The sequence below is a fragment of the Aptenodytes patagonicus genome, chromosome 4 (assembly GCF_965638725.1).
Source record: "Aptenodytes patagonicus chromosome 4, bAptPat1.pri.cur, whole genome shotgun sequence".
NCBI classification, from domain to species: Eukaryota; Metazoa; Chordata; class Aves; order Sphenisciformes; family Spheniscidae; genus Aptenodytes; species Aptenodytes patagonicus.
Genome location: NC_134952.1, coordinates 34,212,365 through 34,224,795, shown reverse-complemented (window position 1 = coordinate 34,224,795; position 12,431 = coordinate 34,212,365).

Below are 12,431 nucleotides of genomic sequence, written 5' to 3'. Positions count from 1 at the left end.
AATGGCAGGATGGGGTTAACATATTCTGAACAATTCCCAGTCCCACGTCCCTGACTATTTGCACAAACTATGCTCTCCATACAGTTGATTCCCTCCAAAAGTTGATCTGTCAGTCATCAATTCTTGTTCTATATACATAGCCTCCTATCTTCCCTTCACAAGCCACATTCAGCTTAATGAGGAAATCAGGTCTTCCCAATTACCCTCACATTTTTAGAAACTATAGCCTGAACTCCTTTATCAATCAATATCTCCTGTTTCATTGGAGAGAGCTGGACTTTTCTGATGAAGGCTATGCCACAGATGCTTGTATTGTTCAGTGTTTACTGTCAGAGACAACTCCGGATTTTGAACAGCTGCCCCTGCTTTTACAAAGAGGCGTCTCTTACTGCTCCCAAGGAAGCCACTGCCTTGCCTCCCGAGACAAGCCTCACCCAGTGTGGCTACCTTAGCCTGCAGCGCTAACACCGATGTGTTTCTGTGCAAAGAGATGCAGCTGAGACCGATGAAGGAGCAAGGCTAGGAGGCACAGATGAGTGCCTGAGTACAAGCAGTGCGCTGAGGGATATGTGTAGCAGCAAAGGTGTGTGTGCAGGAAGGGGAGGCAACGGCAGTCTGAGATCAAACTGCTTTGCTAGCATTTAGCCCTTGGTTATATAGCTGGGAAGCAGGATCAGAAACCGTCTGGTCTGACACAAATCTCATTGGCTGTCTATCCTTAAAAGGCAGATGAACCTTATTCTTTTAAAAACATTCTGTAGAATTACACACCACTTTCCATTTTCTCTGAACTATGGCACGAGGCCTCTTGTGGTACAGGTTTTCATATCCCTGAGCGTTCTGTATTTTGTTTGCCAGCTAAATAGTCAAACAAGGGTGATTACTGGCAAACATAGCAGTGTTTTTCTCATGCTCTGCAAACTGTATGGGGAGCACAAAATGTATGGGGAGCATGAATTTATTTGATAGGGAATGCTGATGAAACTATAATTTGATAGTAACTTTTTTTGTCACCAATGACTGATGATACAAAAATCTAAAGACTTTGGATATCTATTCTGTCCTGGTCTGACACATTCACTCACAGATAAAACATGATATTAGAGTTACATGCTCATATGCACCTCTGTAGTTTTTCATGTCTACAATTTACACTTAAAATTTCCTAAATCCCTTTGATGGCTTTGTACCACATTAATATTTTTCTAGTATTTTAAAAAAAGATTATGTTCCAGAAAAATATTTTTAAAATTTGAAACATTAATGTATTAGTAAACATGAATGTGAGAATGTTATGTTTCAAATCTGAGTTAATATCTGATTGTGTCCAATGAGAAGACAAATTTTGCCAGAGGGTATTTCAACAGGAAGGCATGATAGGACACATACTGCAGAGCCATTAGTGAGTGCTTCAGCTTCACTGGGAACTAGCCACCTATGATGCATCTTAATGAACTCATAAAACATGATCTGCAATATCTTTTTGCTATAATAATAATAATAATAGTAATAATAATAGTAATAATAATTAATAATAATAATAATCATCCTGGATTTCATTTTTAAAGACCCCAGTTTAAAAATTACATTTCTGCTTGCTAGATTAACGCTATCATGGAAAAAACCCCAGTTTCTAGCCACGTAGATGGGAAAACACAGGAAAAGATTGGAAAACAGTATTTTTTCATATATTATCATTGCTAAGATAACTCTTTTCTTCTTTTGCCTGTGTTCTTTCCTTTTATTTTTAGTGGACTTATGTCATCTCATCACATTATGTGTAGTCTTCCTGCTCCCAAGGGCCCGATGATAACATCAGTTTGCTGCTTTCCAATTTCCTGGAACTGAGTAACTTGCTGATAAAGTGAAGCAGAAAATTAAAAGAATCCTATATTCTTAATTAAGTTTGAAAAGAAAAGTAGGGGGCAAATAATCATGCTAATTTAAATATAGCAAAACCCAAGACAGGGCACCAAAGAGACAATTCAATCAGAGACAAACTTGTGGCCAAATCTGTGATATGCTTATAGTGGTGTACAACACAGGGAATAAAAAACAAAAAAAGGAAAACATGCTAATTTCACACAGATGGGAAAATCCAATCAGCTCTGATAGGCTGCAAAAATAACAACTAGCCTAAAGTAGGTCTTTGCAAAACATCCGCTGTAATTCTGTACCCTCAGAACTCCACCTTTCACAGAAATGCTTTCCTAGCCTTCAGGGTAAATGCCAGTAAAGGACATGGCATTTCGATAGCATGCCTTCCCAGAAGAATAGATGGAATTTTAAAGAACCGGAGATTCTTAAAATGCTTGTCACATCAGACATTATTTGAAAAATAGAAATCCCTCAAGAAATATTGGGACACAAACCCAGTCCACTTTAGCCCACTGCTCGAGACTTCTGTACATTGAAGGACAGTACAACATGAAGGAGGGTGATGTCTCTTATCAGGCACCTGCAGTACTAGTTCTGTAACCTTGAAAAGTACAATCAAAAGAAACAGTGCATCAGTAACCTTGTTGTTGGCATGCATATTGTAAAGAGGGAGAGGTGTAAACCCTATTTTTTAACGAGGAATTATTTTTTCCCAAAACAAGTTCTGCTGTTATCATAACAGCTGGCAATAAAGAAATGCTGAAGAAGAATTAGTATAGTTCTAACACTAACATATTTTTTTCTGAGTCTTAATAGCTAGTTCAGAGTCCATTATTGTGTAAGATGATAGCTTTTTCCATGTGATTTTTTTTTTAGACTGAATTTCATATGCCATTTCAATTACCTGGTCACTAGATAAAACGAGCACTTTTCTGCACCTCTTTGCAAATGGCTCTTATATTTAATAACTTTTCTTCCATGCAAAACAATTTTACTCAGTTGACTATAATGGAGGGCTGGCTTTCATCATATCAGGATAATACTTTTTTTCACCAATTCAAAATAAAACAATGTGTTCAAGGGAAATTGTCTCGGTCTTCAGTACTATGAATTGTCATGCATGAAGCTTTCAAGGCCAAGGAATGCATCCTAGCATGCTGGAAATACGTTGTAAATAATAAGTTGTAGTCTAGGGCAGAGGTCTTCTGCTTTTTATTAGTGTGAGAACTATTAAGTGTTTGAATTACGAGACAAGATTCTTCAGAACCAGCAAGTTACCATTGGCCAGTCCTGCAAACCCATTCCAGGGCTGGCTGCACTGATAAAATTGTAAATACAGAAGAATATGAAGCTTAACTAGATATTTTGAACATGTTTGATTTACTTCACTAGTGGTCATACCAACTACTTTAACGTTATCTTTCTTAGATTTAGTGTCCCTTAATGCAGAAGTTCTTTTTTCTATTTTAATGCTGCTTCTTCCGCCTTGATAGATATATAGGTGTGGGACAAAAAGAGTATAAAGGAATTAGGAAAGAAAAAAAGTCCTGAGATATGCTTTCAGTTCTAGAAAAACAAGATTTTCTGAAAACTAAGATAGCAAATATGTGCACTATGGAGCAGAACAAATCAGATTTTAGTGTAGGAAATAGGCAGCATAGGTATCTATGATACAAGAAGGTATCTATGATACAAGAGGCATACTTCTCCAATGATCCCTGGCATTGTAAAGGCTCTTTCTACTGGGACAACATATTAAAGTAGTTCCAAACTTTTTTCTGGAACTGAGTTGATTCTCAGCTGGCCTAAGGATCAAAAAGATATAAAGATTGTTTAAAACCATCACATTCGTCTCAACACATTGATTTCTGCAACACAAATTTCTTGACTAGAGCTTAACAGTTAAAGATGACAGTAAATAATATTTATTAAAAGTTGTAACTTTTTGGCAAGAAGAATAATATCTTGATTCAGTTATCAACACTTAGCATTTAATTTTAAGATACACTTCCAGATGTTAGATTTGAACATTCCAAAATGTAAAAGTAAATTTGTCTTTAGAAAAAGATTAGATTTATCACCTAAAATAAAATCAAATGCTTTTCTTGGTGAATATGAAATACATACCTTCTTTTGTAAGAATAAAACTTTTGTTTTGAATGTTACACTGCCATCTAATGAGACAACTGTAAATTACATGAAAACATTTCATGATTTTGTCATCTGTTTTTTGGAAGTAGATGGTATAATACAGGATACAACTTCAATATTAATGGCATTTATAATAATAGGAAAATAGGACACTTATTCATGAATAGAATCATACTAATAATATAATTAACTGATGATATGGCAAGCAGCTGGAAAAAAGCTCATCTTCAGATGATATTTAAATAAAACTGCCAACTAAATGAATACAGTGAATAAGGTTTCTTCTGAAGACATGGAGAAAAAAAATAAATTAAATGAAGTTGCATTTCACATGTCATAATAGTTTTTTTCTGGATGTCAGGCAATCCTACACAGCGTTTACAGTGCCAGAGGTTGTTTTCACCAACCAGTGCACATAAGGACCTAAATGAGTTTTGGGGATGAAGGTATATGGAGTACAGGCACCTGGGCTCTGTTTGCAGATATGCAGTGTAGTTCTTGAATGAACTTGATAAGTCACTAAGGGAAAATCCTGCCCTACATCTGTCTGCATGAAAGTACTCAGACACTGCAGCACTGCTATGTGGATGCTGAGGCAGGATGAGGGGATCCCCCGAGGGCTTCGTTTTCTGGGACTGTTGGAGACCAGCTGGGATTCAGCCCTGTTTGGATTTCCCCTGTACTGGTGATTCTGGGGGTCTTGCAGAGCTCCTGAGTAGTTCAGTGGTAGCACCAGGTATAGGGCTGAGTGTCTCAGCAAGGAAAGACGGTGCCCAAGTCTGCTCTGCACTGTGCTGGGGACTTACTGTGGATGTGTGGTCAGTGTGGAGAGAGCCTGCACCTCTGGGCTACTTTTCAGGTGTATCAGGAGTAGCCAAAGGTCTGAGCACAGGTATTTTGGGTAACCACACGAGTGGAAAGTGGGCTTTCAGTCTTGTTAGCCAAACCTAAAAATCTGCTGAGTTTTATTTCTAAATACGTACTCAGGTAAAAAAAGCACCCTACTCTCAGCCCACTTCCTACTACAGCAGTGCTAATCTGAAGTAACCCTATTAGTCATCGTGTTTATGTAACAAACTTAATTGTGAAAAACACGTATAGGTGTTTAAACACTTCACTAAAGACAAAAACCCGACATTCACTACAGTGTATTTTACTGCAGAGTATAACCATTAATATTTATTTTACAGTCTTGGCTGATATTATGCTAACATGGCCAAATGCTAGTTGGCTATGTTGTAATAATAAGGACTTTGATTTTCACCAGTGTTGTCGGGGTCGTCCTGCCACTGAAACTTAACATAAACAAAAGGGGAAAAAGCACATACACTAACAAGTAGTATAGTCTCGCCAATCACCAAGTCCGAGATCTGGCTTTTCAGTGAATGAGAGCATCTTGTTGACTTTATGGAACGTGAGGATCTTCACACAGGAAAGATCAAAGGGCTGCGTTAGGTTTCAATACATAACTTTATGGGACAGATGGAATCCACTCAGAGAGACCCATGGCACTCAGGGCCAGATTATCAAAAGTTTCAGACACTAAAACCTATTAGTGTGTTCAAACCTTTATTTCAACACTGTCAGCACTTTTTAGCTCTGTTTAAAGCATCAATCTACATTTTAACTACTGCAAAAGTTCAAATGGAGGTTAAATGGATGGGCTAAAGGAGGTGGTAAGTCAAAAGAAATTTTGTTTGCCATTTGTTTCCACACAGATATTGTCAAATGTTTGGGGATATAATTTTGTTTTGCAAGGGAGAAATGAATATTCCTGGGAAGCATACCAAAACTTGAAACATCTTTGGTCAGGTAAGAAACATTAAAATTGTGCATGGCCTTGCCTCTGAGATCTTGGGGCATGAAAATCACTTTTTGCTTTATCACTGTTGAAAACATTTCAGGAGTTTCTGTCAAGTAACCCAAATACACTCAGGAAGAAAGGAGAGGTGAACTCTCCATCTTAATAGCAACTTCCCCAGATTTCTTAAACTCCCACACTTGCCCGTGTTTTGCTTGATAACAGTTTGACTTCTAACGTGCTGGTAAACTCGTCCCTTTTGGGGGGACTCTAACTAGGATTCCTGCTTTGAGTCCCAATGTGCCAGACTCTTTGCTCTGGAGTTACCCTTGAGTGGGTTTTAACTCTGAACATTTAGTTCTTTGACCCCACTGGCAGTTTTTTTAAGTAGATGGTTTTGCTCTGCTACCCTTTCAAAGGAGTAAGATCTTGTAGCTCCTTTAGCTAATGTAACCTAATGGGACCCTTTTCCAGATCCCCAACATTGTACACACTCTGATTTTATGGAGGAGTGACGCAAAATTGAAGTTCGCTAACAATGATTTTGCAAAACGTCTAAAAATCCTGCTTGTTTTACTGTAACTAGCACAAGAATATACAAATCTAGATCATGTAATAACAACCACATGGGTGTCCAGCCTTAGTTTCCTTATCACTTTTAAACACTCTTAAAGCCCTATTCAGAGATCCTAAAGAAACCTGTCATCCTCTGCTCTTCATTCATATGGCTTCTTTTCTGGAACAGTCAGCCTTTCTCAAATTGCTGTTAAGGAACCCTCTGTATTTAGGACTTTCTGTGAGTTGCTTCCTGAGCCATATCAAGTGATGACAATTGATCGTCAGGCGATTCATTGCTTAATTTATTCCCCTCTGGGGTCCAGGCTTGAAAAATAGATTACCTTAAATGACAGCCAGCTCTTCATCTAACTGAAGTGTCATATGAATGAATAAAAGTTTAAGAGCTCTTGCTGAGTACTTCTTTTTTTTCTCATATGGAGGCAAAGATGGAAAAAAAGCAAATAAGCCTCACATTCAAACCTTGTGGAGTTCCTGGTATTAGATGGGATCACCTATTTTTAAACATGAACAATTTCTGCTAATCCTTCCAACAAAATCACAGCTCCTGCCGCTGCTTCATTGGTGTGATCATACCCTGGTATAGCTGAGATGTGGGGAAAATGCATAGCTTACACAGCTATAGCCATACTGAATCAAGTCCACCCTTTCCACCTCGACTCTGCTTCCTGCTGTATGAAGCAGAAATGTCTCATGTATGCAATATCTCATGTTACTCCAGTATATGGTTATGGATTTTGAATTTATTTAGAACTTTCCAAGCAATAATGGAAGACACTAGAAGATGGCTTCTACATGGAATGGTGAAGGAAGCAGGAGGCAACATCAGCTTAAAATTATGTCTTAGCTCACAGTTGCACAAGTTTTCACAGTTAGGCAAACTGCTTTTATCTACAATGGCAGTTAGCCTCTGTGGATTATGTTAAAAGTGACTGAGGACCTAATGATGTGATCCGCATTTTTAGTATTAATTATAACAGAAGAAAAACTGTCAAATATTCTTCTTTTTGAAGGGTTGAAAAATGATGGAGTGTAAGAATTGCTGCAACGTGGACCCCTGTTCATGCGTTTGTGACATTACACATAAGCCCCCTGCACTTCAGCATGAATACTCAGTGCTTATGGACTGCAAAAACAGGCTCAGTAGATGCCTGGGTTCAGCTTTGGCTGGATGGCCTTTAATCATATCACTGCAGCCTCTGAAAAGCAGAGAGAAAGATTAGACCACTTCATGCTTTTTATAGCAGCATACATCTGCTTGGATGGTCAGATATAATAACGTGATGGCACAAACATTTTGATGGGCACAGAAAGCATTTCCACACAGCTTGTATAATTTTTTTCCATAATTTTGTAGCCATGAATAATCCTTTCCATTATTATAAAAAATCTGTCAAGCTAAATAGCCTTTTAATACAAAAATAGTCACTTGATACATTTTGACAAGAAGGCAGAATATAGTCTCCATTTAAAAACTGTGCTTTAACATCTCTTTTGATTGCATCATTCTATTAGAATCCTCTCCTATGTTAAGTAAGGAATTTGAGAAGAAAGAGGAAAGGGTTAAAAACTGCACTATCAAGCAGGTGTGTTGGTTAGCAAAGGCTTTATCTTACTTCTTGGCCCTCACGCAGTGCAGGTGTTGAACATCAGCATTTTCATCCTGTTTGATATCTAGGCTTTTGTGTTTGTCATCTGGGGACTTTTACACTAAATCTGTAGGAAACCCCCCCCTTGCTTTGTTGTTTTGGCTGAATAGGATAAAACAGGATTTATTTCTTATTGGTCTTAAGTTTAAAAAGACTAGCACAGCTATGTCTGTCAATCTAAGAGGTGGAGGTTTTTTTTAACTTGATAGTTTATATTAGTGTAGATCTTCCCCTACAAAACAACAGTCACTAAGAGGTAAAGAACAGCAAGCTGACAATTAATGAAATCTGCAATTACTGATAAATAATCATAAAAATGTGATAAACAAAATGTATGCATTTAATGCCTACAGTACATTTTGGAACTTATAAAAATTTATGTGTCAAATTGACTGAAAAATCTGACAGATGTACTGGCAAAATGGAGAACATTTCTGCTTTATGATAAAAATTCATTTTTAATTGAGTTATGTGTGTGGTATTAAAGAATAAACAGTGAAAGACAGAAAAAGCTCATGTAACTTTAAAATCCTTTACACGTGCAAAAGACATTTTATATATAAATATGCAGATTTAAATGATCTTGTTCCTGTAGACCAGCAAAGGTTTTATGCTTTCAATATCAACAGAATCTGTACAGCAATTTCTTTTTCCCAACTAAGTAACTCTTAAGCCTACCATTGCCTCTTTCTGCTCTATCTTCTGTAAAGTGAAGAACAAAGTACAATGAAGGCCTTTTGAATAATTATAAAACTTATGCAGCTACTGGTTTAGTCCCTTCCTACTAAAAGTGTGAAACTAATTTTGAACAGCTGGTCTCTCATATGGTTGTTGTTTATGACTTACTTTGTTTTGCATGGAGACCATGCAGGGTAGAAACTTAGAGTAAGTTTAAGACATGTTTACTTTCCCTCAGGACTTGCCTGAAATTGCTTGAACTAGTCTGATAATTAGAATTGTTAGAAAAAATACAATCCTCCTCCATTCATTACGAAATGCATTTCTATGAAAATTTTCTTACTTGCATTGCAATTATCGGCTTGGTCCTGGAAAGGGTTTTCAGGAGAGCATCCTGGTATTCCTGGGTGACATAGCAGTATGAAAAGTGAGCAACTGGTTCACTTTCTGTCTCAGACACTTGGAGTAAAGATGTCATTCTGTCTGTGATAACTAGGGAATCCTCTTTTTCTGAGTGATTTCCAGATAGCTGATTAACTTTGACCTTAGAAATACACCAACAATTTTTCAAAGTGTTAAGCAGTAATTACACTGTCCTATATTTTATCAGCAAGAAGAGAACAGTGATATTTTGCTGCCAGGTATTCTGTTCTTAAGCACCCAGGTACATTCCCCTTCTTAAATAGTCAAGTAATGCTTGTAACAATATAGCGCAAGGTTTTGGAACTATTCCACACAACTGGTTTTAACTTCTTTTTGACTCATCAAATGCTGTTTCAAATTCATTCAAAGATAACACTCTAAAAGTACCGCTGTGCTTGACAATAATAGACCAGAAATTTGTGGCGTCAGTGTGTTTTTAAGCTGTTACTGCAAAACACAGGAAGATATTCTTATGCAAGGTCATGTTATATAATTTCCTCTCTGTGTCACTGAGCTGACTTGAAAACTGTGTCATATATCTTACTGGAAGTCTATAAAGCAGTTCATGTGCTGCTTGAAAACAATTCTATGGTCTTGACAAATCATCACACCAAAAGTTACTGTGTATATGGAAGATTTTATCAGCTGTGTCATAAGCTCAAAGCACTTAGAGGGGTTAAGCTTGACTTTCTGTCATTTTATTGTGATGTTTACTGCATTATCTCATCATGTCAATACTTGGCTTCGCCGTAGAAAGAGAGGAAATTTTATTTATGATTCATTTCCCTGTTTAAATCTTTTTAGCAGTTACTGTAATTCTGGGTTTTCATAACACACTTCACAGCTTAAGTGAAGATGCATTTTATCATCAGGTCAATGACACTGAAAGGATCACTCTTTAAAACAGAGAAATTACCTTGGTACATCAGAGCCTGCCTAGAACCCATCCAGATGTCATTGGTACTTCATTATTCATTTTGGTAACGCTAACCAGCTGCCAGTTTAACGTCTGCCATTGGAGTCCATTTGGGAATCCTCCCTCTCCTCAGATAATCAGGCAAGTTTAACAATTGTTCTATATTAGCAAACTGTTTTATTGCCCTGTGAAACCTAAACTGAAAGTTGCAAATGTTGTGCTTTGAATCACTTTCATGTCTGAACATGACTGACACAGAATGACTTCATTAACCCTCAGTAAAGTGCATTAGAAAAAAGTTAAGCCTGAGCTCAGGTGCCAAAAGGGGAGTACTGTTTTACCTTATTGTTAGAGTAGCCCTGGTTTCTGTGTTGATAGACATCAATATTTCTATTTCTATTAGACTATTAATTAACTATTTTCAAGATTATTTTGGTCAAAAAAGTTCTAAAAATATTTTGTTAAATACTTTTGATCACGAACATTTGGGAATATTTTCTGAATAGCTGAAGTTGAGAAACAACTAAGAAGAAAGACCTTCCAGATTTAAAGACTGGAGAAAATTCAGTATTTGAAAAGAATAGTAAATTCAGGATTGGAAAATAGCAGAAAGTAAAACTTGTGTACTTTCTAAAGAGGTCTGAGGGCTACTAATACAACCCACAGCTTATCCATGTAGGAAAACAATAAATAAATGTATTAAAGTATGACAATAATAATTTTTAAACATTATTTCTTCAAACAGAAATATTATCAAATGCTTAATTTTAATAAAAAGCTAATCTCAAAGAATGCAAAATGTGCCACTTAGGAAGGCTCTCAGATGTATTAAAATGTATGGTTATCATGCCCTAATCCTCAGAATCTACTTTCTTCTTTCCCACTTCCCCCAGCAACATCCTGAAATCAGTCATGAGCTCTACAACAACTTCATTCACGATCCATACAAATTCATCTCACTAGTGATGAGGAAAAAAAAAAGCAGATTAATGCTTTTAATTACTATGCCTAAAAATTAAGGTGGCTGCTGCAGTTTGTTCCCAGGATGTCAGTAAAATATATATCTTTTCAAAAACAAGGAATATAATACTGTTTGTACACATACTCAAGATGATGCATAAACCAGCTGTGAATATCTGCAGATGAGACCCTCTCACCCTCTACCCATCCCTCCTGCCCTAAAAATGTTTGCATATACTGTTTGTACATGCCTGCATCTTCAGTTTCTTGTGTGATCTGGTAGACGGTAATCTAGCATGAGGTTTTTGATATGAAATCTGAAGTGGATTCATCTGTTTTTGGTAAGTATTGTATTGTATTGAAGCTAAGCTAATAAACAGACATGCGATGTGGCCAAGTGTTTTTCCACATTATAGATTGTCTAGAAGTAAGATTAACTGAGAACATGAAATTCAAGCAAAAGCAGTTTCTGTTTAACAGGGCTAATAGTGAGAACATACTGTAAAAAGTGTTTGCCTTTGTATGTAGGTAGCTTTGCTTCAGACTATCTTTCTCTAAATGGGAAACCTCAGTTTTCTGGCTTTGCAAAAGACAGTCACTATTTTTTTCTGACAGCTGCCATGATGCTATACAAATCAGCGAGATATTATTATTTATGGCTACAGGCCATACAAGAGGAGTTAAGCAATTAAAAGAAGGAAAGAAATGGAGAAGTAGAGGAAAGCTACACAGTCGCTAAAGGATTAATGAAGAGAAAACAACAAAGAGAATTAGTTTAAAATTTCCCCCAAACAAATTATTTTGATCCAGCTTGCTAGGGGAAGAATGTAACTGGATTTTCCAAAGGCAAGGATGAGAATGGCAAAGACAGAGAATGAATTTGCTGCCTTCCTGACAAAGTACTGGTTTCGTGGTCATTGATATAAAACCTACTAGATTGTCTGACTAAACCAAGTTTTTCTTGTTTCAGGTGTAGAAATATCATTCCATTTTGTCAAATTGGCCAGAGCATACAATACAGTTGGCTTTATGTACTTAACATTGCTGCAACATAGCAAATATCTGATTTGGCTTACAGTTAGAAGCACACAGGCGTGTGATACCTGATCCATCATAAAGTCTCTCAGGAGAAATATACCCATTCACACTTTCGAAGGAATCAGCCCGAGAGAACGGATTTAAATGCTTCAGCCTTCTGTGTCACAAGGTAGCAACATTTCTGATTCAGTTGATGGAGTCCTAAAACTGGACTCACATTTGCATTGAACTCCAGAGTTAAAACAGCTGCTGGGTTGTCTGAATCAATAGGTGCCTCAGCAAGAAAGGAAGCTAACTGGCTTATTTTTAGGATGGAGAGTTCATCCCCCATGTACAGAAGTAGCAGTGCATCAGCCATACT